We start from the raw sequence: 12868 nt of genomic DNA, 5'->3' as shown, positions 1-12868 counted from the left end.
TGCTGCACTCTCGCAGTACTGACTGTCTGACAGTGCAGCACTCCATCCGTACTGGCTCTCTGCAGTGCGGCACTCCATCCGTACTGGCTCTCTGCAGTGCGGCACTCCTTCAGTCCTAACCCTCCGACAGTGCAGCACTCCCTCCAAATTGATCGTCCAACAGCGCAGCTCTCCCTCAGTGCTGACCCTCCAATGTGCAGCACTCCATCCGTACTAACCCTCTGACAGCGCAGCACTTCTACCATACCTACTCTCCGACAGTGCAGCACTCCCTCAGTACACGGTCCAACAGTGCAGCGTTGCCTCCGCTCTGACCCTCCAACAGTGCAGCAATCCCTCAGTACTGACCATCCGACAGTGCAGCACTCCCTCAGTCCTGACTCTCCGACAGTGCAGCACTCCCTCAGTACTGACCCTCCGACAATGCAGCACTACCTCAGTCCTGAGCTTCCGACAGTGCAGCATTCCCTCAGTACTGACCGTCCGACAGTGCAGCATTCCCTCAGTACTGACCCTCCGAGAGTGCAGCACTCCCTCTATACTGATCCCCTGACAGTGCAGCAGTCCCCTCAGTACTAACCCTCTGACAGTGCATCACTCCCTCAGTACTGATTATCTGACAGTGCAACACTCCCTCAGTACTGATCCTCCGACAGTGCAGCACTCCCTCAGGATTAACCCTCCGACAGTGCAACACTCCCTCAGTACTGATCCTCCGACAGTGCAGCACTCCCTCAGTATTGACCCTCCGACAGTGCAGCACTCCCTCAGTACTGACTCTCCGACAGTGCAGCACTCCCTCAGTACTGACTCTCTGACAGTGCAGCACTCCCTCAGTACTGACCCTCCGACAGTGCAGCACTCCCTCAGTACTGACTCTCCGACAGTGCAGCACTCCCTCAGTACTGACTCTCTGACAGTGCAGCACTCCCTCAGTACTGACCCTCCGACAGTGTAGCACTCCCTCAGTACTGACTCTCTGACAGTGCAGCACTCCCTCAGTACTGACCCTCCGACAGTGCAGCACTCCCTCAGTACTGACCCTCCGACAGTACAGCACCCGCTCAGTACTGACCCTCCGACAGTGCATCACTCCCTCAGTACTGACTGTCTGACAGTGCAGCACTCCCTCAGTACTGACTGTCTGACAGTGCAACACTCCCTCAGTACTGATTCACTGACAATGCAGCACTCCCTCAGTCCTGACTCTCCGACAGTGCAGCACTCCCTCAGTCCTGACTCTCCGACAGTGCAGCACTCCCTCAGTCCTGACTCTCCGACAGTGCAGCACTCCCTCAGTCCTGACTCTCTGACAGTGCAGCACTCCCTCAGTCCTGACTCTCTGACAGTGCAGCACTCCCTCAGTCCTGACTCTCTGACAGTGCAGCACTCCCTCAGTACTGACCCTCCGACAGTGCAGCACTCCCTCATTACTGACCCTCTGACAGTGCAGCACTCCCTCAGTACTGACCCTCCGACAGTGCAGCACTCCCTCAGTACTGACTGTCTGACAGTGCAGCACTCCCTCAGTCCTGACTCTCTGACAGTGCAGCACTCCCTCAGTACTGACCCTCTGACAGTGCAGCACTCCCTCAGTACTGACTCTCTGACAGTGCAGCACTCCCTCAGTCCTGACTCCCTGACAGTGCTGCACTCCCTCAGTACTGACTCTCTGACAGTGCTGCACTCCCTCAGTACTGACTCTCCGACAGTGCTGCACTCCCTCAGTACTGACTCTCCGACAGTGCTGCACTCCCTCAGTACTGACTCTCCGACAGTGCAGTGCTCCCTCTGCCACCTGGATGTGTGTACTCAAGCCCTGGAGTGGGACTTGAAGCCAGAACCTCCTGACTGAGAGGCCATCAACTGAGCTACTGCTGACACTTTGGTTCTCATCTGCAACCCAAATAGTAATTAGGAGTCAACACTGGGCAAGGGTACAGCTCAACAGAAATGAAGCAACCTCACTTGAAGCAAGGGACACAAGAGAATGAAACATTGTGGATTATAGAAGGCACTTTCCCTGATAAAATCCCCCACTATCGGACACACTGGGAGTAATGCTACAGGAGGCACATGACATTTTACACCAGCATTGGCCATGCGAGATACAAGGGATGGAAATGGAAACAGGCCAAAATCAAAGATAACAGCGAGGGGATTAAAGGATACGAGTTCAGGACTGGGATTAAAAAGGTAATAGAGATATTACGGCAAATGAAGTGTTATCTTTCGACTTTGAGCTGTTGTTGTTTTCACTCGTGCCTCAGCGCTTCTGTTTAATCGTTCGCAGTTTCTTGTGCGGTTTTCCGATTAGATTCCTGCTGAGGAGGCTTCGCTGACATTCGTAACGTTCAAATGTGCAAAGCGCCGGTTTAAAGACTGCACCTCGACTGTAAAGGACATGCCTGCCTGATAGGCCGTTTCTGAGGGGGATTGAGGGCTCGAGGGTCTGTGAAGGGATGTGTGTGGAGGGTTTTTGAGAGGGAGCGTACCGACGATGGTTGTACAGCGGTGCTAGAAGTGATCGCATTTTGATTAAACAGAACGGAGTGCCATGGGTATCGGGGAGCATGTGTGGTGCACACTGCATTTGAAATCCATAACTGCCCGAGGTGCAATTTCTGTAACAAATAGTTTAATTGGTTTTTTTTTAAAAATACTACCCATTACCCCCACACTTGCCACCCGCCACTTCTCAAGCACTCTAAACGGTTGATATACAAGTAAACTCTCTCCTGCTTTGAAGCAGTAATCCATAAACAACAAAAGGTGCTTGATCACCATAACCGGTAATGCCAGTTGTGCTCCCATGAGCAGTAATATTACACATTAGTGTCCTGTGCCTTTTAAGCACACGGTTAGTGTTGACACTGGGATTGGTCTGACTCGCCATGATTGACTGGGGAAATTATCCAATCATCTTCATTCTGCGGTGTCACTACATGTAAGCTTTCAAATATCTAACCATTTGCATTGTCACTTCCCCCACGGTCATGTGGTTATTTTTCACGAGACACAAAGTTGACGGGGCTATTTAACCAGAGAGGCCATCACAGTGGAGCCCAATCGTGTCCTCAGTCAACGTCCATCACTGTTCAATGTTCCTTCACTGTCGCTGGATCAAAATCCCAGAACTCCCTCCCTAACAGCACTGTGGGTGTAGCTACACCACATGGACTGCAGCGGCTCAAGAAGGCAGCTCACCACCACCTTCTCAAGGGGCAACTAGGGATGGGCAGTAAATGCTGGCCCAGCCAGCGACGCCCACATCCCATAATGGTCTGTACGTTTTTAGTGTACATTTTAACATCCACATTTCAAAGGCCCTGATTTTCTTCCACAGATCTTTATTTATTGTCTGGGTTACTGAGACAGACAGGAAAGTGGATCAGATGTAGAATCTTGTCAGTTACGATTATTCACTCACTCGCATTTACAATGTGATCTTGTGGCAAGCTCCTTTGACGTTTTTGCAAGAAATGCACTGCCTGCTGTGGCCTGGGTCACAAGCCCGGAGGTTAGCCGTCAGGTTTCTCCATGTGAAACCGGCTTCAAAAGTAATTAGGATAAAAGCAAAAAACTGCGGATGCTGGAAATCCAAAACAAAAACAAAAATACCTGGAAAAACTCAGCAGGTCTGGCAGCATCTGCGGAGAGGAACATAGCTAATGTTTCGAGTCCGAATGACCCTTCAACAGAACTAAGTAAAAATAGAAAAGAGGTGAAATATAAGCTGGTTTAAGGGGGGTGGGGTGGGACAAGTAGAGCTGGATAGAGGGTCAGTGATAGGTGGAGATAACCAAAAGATGTCACAGACAAAAGGACAAAGAGGTGTTAAAGGTGGTGATATTATCTGAGGAATGTGCTAATTAAGGGTAGAAAGCAGGACGAGCAAGGTACACATAGCCCTAGTGGGGGTGGGGTGGGGGGAAGAAATCAAAAAAGGCTAAACTCCATTCTCTCTCCCCTTGTCCAGTCCCTTCCCACCTACATCCGTGATTCCTCTGACACCCTACATCATATCAACAATTTCCAGTTCCCTGGCCCCAACCGCCTCCTCTTCACCATGGATGTCCAATCCCTCTACACCTCCATCCCCCACCAGGATGGTCTGATGGCTCTCCGCTTCTTCCTCGAACAGAGGCCCGAACAATCCCCATCCACCACTACTCTCCTCCATCTGGCTGAACTTGTTCTCACACTGAACAATTTCTCCTTAAACTCCTCTCACTTCCTCCAAATAAAAGGTGTGGCTATGGGTACCCGCATGGGCCCCAGCTATGCCTGTCTCTTATGGGGTATGTGAAACATTCCTTGTTCCAGTCCTACTCCGGCCCCCTCCCACAACTATTTCTCCGGTACATCGATGAATACTTCAGTGCTGCTTCATGCTCTCGTCTGGACCTGGAAAAATTTATTAATTTTGCTTCCAATTTCCACCCCTCCATCATTTTCACATGGTCCATCTCTGACACTTCCCTTCCCTTCCTTGACCTCTCTGTCTCAATTTCTGGTGATAGACTGTCCACCAATATCCATTACAAGCCTACCGACTCCCACAGCTACCTTGACTACAGCTCCTCACACCCCGCTTCCTGTAAGGACCCCATCCCATTCTCTCAGTTCCTTCCCCTCCGTCGCATCTGTTCTGATGATGCCACTTTCAAAAACAGTTCCTCTGACATGTCCTCCTTCTTCCTGAACTGAGGTTTTCCACCCACGGTGGTTGACAGGGCCCTTAACCATGTCCGGCCCATCTCCCACGCATCCGCCCTCACGTCTTCTTCTCCCTCCCAGAAACATGATAGGGTCCCCCTTGTCCTCACTTATCACCCCACCAGCCTCCGCATTCAAAGGATCATCCTCCGCCATTTCCGCCAACTCCAGCATGATGCCACCACCAAACACATCTTCCCTTCACCCCCCCGGCGGCTTTCCGTAGGGATTGTTCTTTCTGGGACACCCTGGTCCACTCCTCCATCACCCCCTACTCCTCAACCCCCTCCCACGGCACCTTCCCATGCAACCGCAGAAGGTGCAACATCTACCCCTTCACTTCCCCTCTCCTCACCGTCCAAGGGCCCGAACACTCCTTTCAAGTGAAGCAGCATTTCACTTGCACTTCCCTCAATTTAGTCTACTGCATTCGTTGCTCTCAATGCGCTTTTCTCCACATTGGAGAGACCAAACGCAGACTGGGTGACCGCTTTGCAGAACACCTTCGGTCTGTCCGCAAGCATTACCCAGACCTCCCTGTCGCTTGCCATTTTAACACTCCACCCTGCTCTCATGCCCACATGTCCGTCCTTGGCTTGCTGCATTGTTCCAGTGAAGCTCAACGCAAACTGGAGGAACAGCACCTCATCTTCTGACTAGGCACTTTACAGCCTTCCGGACTGAATACTGAGTTCAACAATTTTAGATCATGAACTCTCTCCTCCATCCCCACCCCCTTTCTGATTCCCCCCCTCCCCCTTTTTTTTCCAATAACTTATATAGACTTTCCTTTTCCCACCTATTTCCATTATTTTTAAATGTATTTCCATCCATTGTTTTATCTCTACCTTTTAGCCTATTTCTATCCCTTCCCCCCACCCCACCCCCACTAGGGCTATCTGTACCTTGCTTGTCCTGCTTTCTACCCTTAATTAGCACATTTCTTAGCTAATATCACCACCTTCAACACCTCTTTGTCCTTTTGTCTGTGACATCTTTTGGTTATCTCCACCTATCACTGGCCCTCTATCCAACTCTACCTGTCCCAACCCCCTTAAACCAGCTTAGATTTCACCCTTTTCTATTTTTACTTAGTCCTGTTGAAGAGTCATACGGACTCGAAACGTTAACTGTGTTCCTCTCTGCAGATGCTGCCAGACCTGCTGAGTTTTTCCAGGTATTTTTGTTTCAAAAGTAACTAAGCTGGCGGTGAAACATTTTCTGGAGGGCGTGAAAGACAGCGTAGAAATACAAGTTGTTTTTGACATCTGCTCAGGGTCTTCGAGTTTCTGCCATGGGTCTTCACGTGGTTCTGGACCTGGGGATCTTGGTGGGCACAGGGGGGCAGGAAGTTCTGTAGTGGGATCCGGAGTGCGGGATTCGCTTCCTTTTCTTTCCTTCTCTGCTGCCGCTCCGCTTCATGATTAAGGCATCAGGACTCAATGCAATGCAGCTTGATGGACAAGTTGCTGCCATTTTGGTAGCAAGCTCCTCCCAGTCATTAATGTCAATGCTGTCCTGCTCCAAGGAGAGCTTCAGAGGGTCTTTAAGCATTTTCTTTGACCTCCCCTGGAGCGTTGGCCATTTGAGAGTTGGGAAAACAGGACCTGGCAGAAGAGATGGTTTCCTGCCATCTGGACACAGTGTCCAGTCCATCAAAGTTGATTTTGCAGGAGTTTTGCCTGAATGCTTGTGGAGCTGACATCAAGAAGGACACTAGCGCTTGTCTGACCGTTCTCCCGTTGAATCCGAAGGATGTGATGGAGGCATTGCTGATGGAATTTCTCTAGTGCTCTCATGTGTCACTGATACACAGTCCAGGTCTCACTGCAGTACAGGAGTGTGGTGGGGACAACAGCTGCTCTGTACACTTGGACTTTTGTTGACTTGCGGAGGTCTTTGTTGTCAAACACTTGTTGCCGTAGTTTGTAGAAAGCTGAGCTGGCGCAGCTGATCCAGTGTTGGATTTCCTCATCAGTGGTGGCCTTTAGAGAGAGGTGGCTGCCAAGGTATGGCAAGTGCTCAACATATTCCAGAGTGTATACAGAAACTTAGAAACTAGGAGCAGGAGTAGGCCATTCGGCTCTTCGAGCCTGCTCCGCCATTCATTATGATCATGGCTGATCATCCAACTCAAAAGCTCCCACTTTCTCCCCATACCCTTTGATCCTTTTCGCCCCAAGAGCTATATCTAACTCCTTCTTGAAAACAAACAATGTTTTGGTCTCAACTACTTTCTGTGGTAACGAATTCCACAGGCTCACCACTCTCTGGGTGAAGAAATTTCTCCTCATCTCAGTCCTAAATGGTCTATCCCACATCCTCAGACTGTGACCCCTGGTATATATGGGAGGTGGAATGTTCAGCTGACCAGATATACGAACTTTGTTTTGGCAACATTCCAGAACATGTTGAGTTTCTTTTCTGCACAACTGAAGAGATCGAGAGGGGTTTGCAAATCTTATGCAGTGTGGGCGACACCGCAGTCACCCGCAAACTCGGTCATGTGTATCTATGGTGGTCAGTTTAGTTTTGGCACGGAGGCAACTGAGGTTAAAGAGTTTTCCATCTGGATGATATTTAATACAGACATCAGAGGGCTAATAACTCAAATAGCCTGTTGTCATTCACCATTTCCTCATGACACAAAGACAGGAAAGTAAGTTGTCAAGAGGATAAAGGAGTCTGCAAAGGGATGGAGGCAGGTTCAGTGAGTGGGCAGAAATTTGGCAGATGGAGTATAATGTGGGGAAATGTGAACTTGTTCACTTTGGCAGGAAGAATAGAAAAGCAGCACATTATTTAAATGGAGAAAGATTGCAGAACTCTGAGGTACAGAGGGATCTGGGTGTCCTGGTGCATAAATCATAAAAGGTTAATATGCGGGTGCAGCAAGTGATTAGGAAGTCAGATGGAATGCTGGTGTTTATTGCGAGGGGAAATCGAGTGTAAAAGTAGAGAAGTGTTGCTATAACCGTACAGGGCATTGATGAGACCACGCCCAGAGTACTGTGTACAGTTTTGGTCTCCTTACTTAAGAAAGGACATAATTGCATTAGAAGCAGTTCAGAGAAGGTTCGCTAAGATAATTCCTAGGATAAAGGGGTTATCCTATGAGGAAAGATTGAGCAGCTTAGGTCCAGACCTGTTGGAGCTTAGAAGAATGAGAGGTGATCTTATTGAAACACTTAAGGTCCTGAGCGGCTGACTGGGTGGATGCTGAGGGGACGTTTTCCCTTCTGGGAGAGGTTAGAACTAAGGGACGCAGTTTAAAAATTAGGGGTCTTCCATTTAAGACGGCGGATGTGGGAATTTTTTCAATCTCAGAAAGTCGTTAGTCTGTGGCATTCTCTTCCCCAGAGAGCAGTGGAGGCTGGGTCATTGAATATATTCAAGGCTGAGTTAGATTGATTTTTGATAGATAAGGGAGTAAAGGGCTATGGGGGCAGGCAGGAAAGTGGAGTTGAGGCCACAGTCAGATCAGCCACGAACTTATTGAATAGTGGAGGGGCCAAATGGCCTATTCCTGCTCCTACATCTTGCGTTCTTGTGTTCAAGGTCAAACGTGAAGTATGGGCTCTTCAGTGAGGAACAAGGAGGGAAGAAGGTGCCTGTGCACTGACCCAGTGAAAAGAAAAGCAACAAAATCTGTGGTTACATTTCAATCTGCGATCCAGCCGCAGCATGTTGTGTGGAGCTATCACTGTCATATTAAATAGTCCAACTCCAATAACAGGCAAATCTTAAGGTCTAGGGAGCTGAAGGCTTGGCTGCCAAGGGTGGAGTAAAGAAAACCTGGATGTAGGAGAGAACAGGATTGGAGCAGCGCAGAGATCCCAGAGGGCTTTACGGGATGAGGAATTTGGTGGGAATTGGATTGAGGGAGAAGGGGGTGGGGTCCATGGACAAGATGAGCTGAGAGAAACTATGAGGGACGCGAGGAGAGAAACAGGACAAAGGGCGATCTCAGGGCTGGTGAGGGGGAGGCGGCATTTGGGGGATGTTTTTGGGAAATCTAGGTGGGCATGGGGAAGTGTCGGGGGAGGGGGGGGTGTTGCAGCAGAGGCAACTGATTGGATGGTTTCAATTTTGGTGACAAAGTCGTCCATGGCGGAGGAGACGGTGGCGGAGGGGTTTTATGACGACAGTTTGCAGTAGAGTCAAGTAGAGAAGCCAGGGCTTATTTCTGCATTTCAGGATGTTCCTGGTATAGTGAACAGTGTCGGCAAAGGAGAGCAGGACCCGGTATTGTTTTCCATGGTCTAGCCCAATCTGGCAATGTCTGCCATAAACATTCAAGTCTACCTTCCTTGGACTTAAGGGCGTGTGGATTGGGCTGTCGAAGAGGGATGACCAAGATGAGAGAGAGAGTGATGATCTGAATGGGGGCAAGGGCATCAAAAGTGGAGCTGAGTCCATTATTCAGATCAGCAGCTGCAGACAGGTGGAAAACCAAGGACCAAAGGCTAGAGAGCTGGCAATTTGAAAGTGCCGTTGTAAAAGATTTGGAAGTGCGGCTCTCCGTCCCCACCCCAACCCAAGGTGGATACAGAAGCAGGTTTGGGAGATGTGGTGAGGAAAGGGGAACGCGATTGGTGAGGCAAACAAGGAAGCGATCAGACAGCAGAGAAACCGCGTGAGATGGCAAGGTCTAGGAGGTGGCCATGAATGTGGGTAGGCGAGTTTATTGGAGGGAGAGATTTAGAGAGTGCGTGTGCGTGCGTCTGTGTGTTTGTGTGTGTGTGTGTATATATAGGGGTTTAAGAAGGGGTAGAGTTTAAGTTATTGAGTTAGATGTTAGCAGTTCATATTTCTTTCTTTTGTCACTAGTTAAAGATAATTTGTTCAATAAACAGTTATTCACTTATTAAGTTTACAAACCTGGTGCTCGTATTCTGTTAACCTAAATTAAAGGCAAAACCCTAGAGTGCATCGATGGGCAGAGGGATCTGGATGTACAGTCCACAGGTCACTGAAAGTGGCAACGCAGGTGGATAAGGTAGTCAGGAAGGCATATGGCATGCTTGCCTTCATCGGCAGGGGTATTGAGTATTAAAGCTGGGAAGTCATACTGCAGCTATATAGAACCTTGGTAAGGCCACACTTGGAATATTGCGTGCAATTCTGGCCGCCACATTACCAGAAGGATATGGAGGCATTGGAGAGGGTGCAGAGGAGGTTTACCAGGATGCTGCCTGGTCTGGAGGTTATTAGCTATGAGGAGAGGTTGGAGAAACTCGGATTGTTCTCACTAGAGCGACAGAGATTGAGGGGCGACTTGATAGACGTTTACAAAATTATGAGTGGCATGGACAGAGTAGATAGTCAGAAGCTTTTTCCCAGGGTGTAAGAGTCAATTACTTGGGGACATAGATTTAAGGTGAGAGGAGAAAACTATAGAGGAGATGTGCGGGGCAAGTTTTTTACGCAGAGGGTAGTGAGTGTCTGGAATTCGCTGCCAGAGGAGGTGGTGGAAGCAGGTACGATAGTGGTGTTTAAGAGGCAGCTTGACAAATACATGACTAGGATGGGAATGGAGGGATACGGACCCCGGAAGTGCAAAATGTTTTAGTTTGACAGGCGATATGATCGGCGCAGGCTTGGAGGGCCGAAGGGCCTGTTCCTGTGCTGTACTTTTCTTTGTTCTTTGTTTTTTTGTTCTTAAACAGTTTGGTAGAATGGGGGCAATCTGGTGGTTTGGTCATTTTCACATTTGTCTCAGCTTGGGGAACAATGCGACTTGGTATTACAGTGAGTCAGGACAATCATAAAAAGCTGGCTGACAGAGGAGCTTTCACAGAGATTGTGAATTTTCATAATTCATGAAAATGCCTTAAACTTTACAGTGAATGAATATCGACTCAAATCCGGTGTGAGTGAATATTTACTTAAATCTGGTGTGAGTGACATTCCATTCGAGTTCCTAATGACTTGTTGCATCTGCATGCTAACTTTTTGTACCAGGACAATCTGAAATAACAACGGAAAATGCTGAAAAATAATTAGGTTTAGTTAGTGTGGATTGAAGGAGAAAGTGTAGTCAGGACATCAGGAGAACTCCCTAGTTCCTTTCAAATTGTGCCACAGGGCATTTCACATCCACCTTAACAACCAGGGCTCCAGTTTAACATCTCATCCAAAGAGCAGCTGCACTGACAATGTAACTCTAAGTACCCAACTGAAACATCGGCTTACATTGCATGCTCGAGTCCTCCAGTGAGGTCTGAACCCATGAGCTGTTGACCCTGAAGGATTTTTTAAAAAATTTATTCTTTCACGGGATGTGGGCCAGCATATACTCCCCATCCTTAGTTGCCCTTGAGAAGGTGGTGGTGATCTGCCTTCTTGAACCGCTGCAGTCCATGTGGTGTAGGTACACCCACAGTGCTGTTAGGGAGGGAGTTCCAGGATTTTGACCCAGTGACAGTGAAGGAATGGCCGATATATTTCCAAGTCAGGATGGTGAGTGGCTTGGAGGGGAACTTCCAGGTGGTGGTGTTCCCATATGTCTGCTGCCCTTGTCCTTCTAGATGGTAGAAGTGACCGGTTTGGAAGGTGCTGTCTGAAGAGTCTTGACAAATGGCTGCCGTGCATCTTGTAGATGGTGCACACTGCTGCCACTGTGCGTCAGTGGTGGAGAGAGAGAGAGAATGTTGAAGGGGGTGAAGGGGTCCCAATCAAGTTTTGTCTTGGGCGGTGTTTAGCTTCTTGAGTATTGTTGGAGCTGCACTCATCCAGGCAAGTGGAGAGTATTCCATCATACTCCTGCCTTGTGCCTTGTGGACAGGCTTTGGGGAGTCAGGAGGTGAGTTACTCGCCATAAGATTCCTAGCCTCTGACCTGCTCTTGTAGCCACAGTATTTATATGGCTAGTCCAGTTCAGTTTGTGTGATAGTGTGGCCAACAGAACCGAGGACGGAGAATTATGTCTAGTGACCCTCTGCAAGCGGAGTCCACACTTAAAACATGAAAACTCACAGCTAAGCATTTCCTATCAGGGTATGGTCATGTAGCGGCTATGTTACCAGACTAGTAATCCAGAAGCTTGGGCTAAAGACCTGGAGACACAAGTTCAAACCCCACCACGGCAACTGGGAATTTAAACTCAGTTAATTAGATAAAATTGGAATTGAAAAACTAGCACTAGTAATGGTGACCGTGAAACCGAGTTATCGTTTAAAATCCATCCAGTTTGCTAATGTCCCTTAGGGAAGGGAATCTGCCATGCTTACCAGATCTGGCTGATGTGACTCTTACCTGCGTTTTGCATTAGCCTAGCAAGCCGCTCCATTGTTGGAGATGGACAATAAATGCCACCATCGCCAGTGACACTCACATCACATGAATGAGTTTTTAAAAAGTCCACTGGATCACTATAATCCATGTCCCTGTGAGTTTCACAGAGTGGGAAATGCCCTGGGAACAGACAGATAATCAGTGATTAATGTTAGCTCGTCAGAGTGTACCCACATCAAATGCGTGTCATATTAAGGATGGTCAAAAACGTTATTGAATGCCATTGTTGACAATAATAATCCCAAATTTTCCTGTCATTATATGGAAATCCAGTCACATACAGAAAGGAAATACATTCATAAATAGGCTAAAAGTGCTGGTCAGAAGAAACCCTTTCCCGTCTTTTCATCTTTAGTTAAGCAGAGAGACTTGAAGCTGTGGGCAACTTTATTAACCTGCAGCTAAGGGATCTTACCAGAACAAAGGGAACTCGCTCCCCCCGACGAGCATCCTTCACAATCCTGCAGCAGCAACGTGTCTGCACAGATTTCATCAGCATCTATTCTGCAATCAGTCAAACAGTTACATTTGGGTGATACTCTGAACGTATTCGGAAACAGATTTCACAGCAACTGAAAAAGACACATTTTTTGCAGGGCTATGGGGAAAAGAGCAGGGGAGTGGGACTACTTGGATAGGTCTTTCAAAGAGCCAGCACAGGCATAATGGGCTGAATGGCCTCCTTCTGTTCCGTGTGACTCCATAATTATAGCAAAAAAGGAAAATAATTTCATTAGCTCCGAAATATCTAAAAAGGAATACAATTCAAAATTAATTCAATTTATTTTCAAATTTCCCTCCCTCCCTGCCCCCACCCACCCCCCCTGCCCCCGCCCCCGCCCACCCCCACCCC

General features: G+C 48.3%; 1 long non-coding RNA gene across 2 annotated transcripts in view; it reads right to left on the bottom strand.

Moving 5' to 3' along the window:
• LOC144669561 (uncharacterized) overlaps positions 1 to 12519 on the bottom strand; it is a 72097-nt gene extending 59578 nt beyond the window's left edge. Inside the window, exons 1-2 of one of the 2 annotated variants that reach the window (XR_013573686.1) lie at positions 12431 to 12519; positions 11977 to 12135 (exon numbers count right to left, since the gene is read on the bottom strand). This is a non-coding gene — a long non-coding RNA (uncharacterized LOC144669561). Of the gene's footprint in view, positions 1 to 11976; positions 12136 to 12430 lie in introns of those variants that run through there. The other variant, XR_013573687.1, reaches the window with a different exon arrangement.
• Positions 12520 to 12868: the final 349 nt, after the last annotated feature.

Source organism: Cetorhinus maximus, chromosome 29 (assembly GCF_964194155.1).
Source record: "Cetorhinus maximus chromosome 29, sCetMax3.hap1.1, whole genome shotgun sequence".
Taxonomy (NCBI): domain Eukaryota; kingdom Metazoa; phylum Chordata; class Chondrichthyes; order Lamniformes; family Cetorhinidae; genus Cetorhinus; species Cetorhinus maximus.
This window is presented reverse-complemented; position numbering and strand designations above follow the sequence as displayed.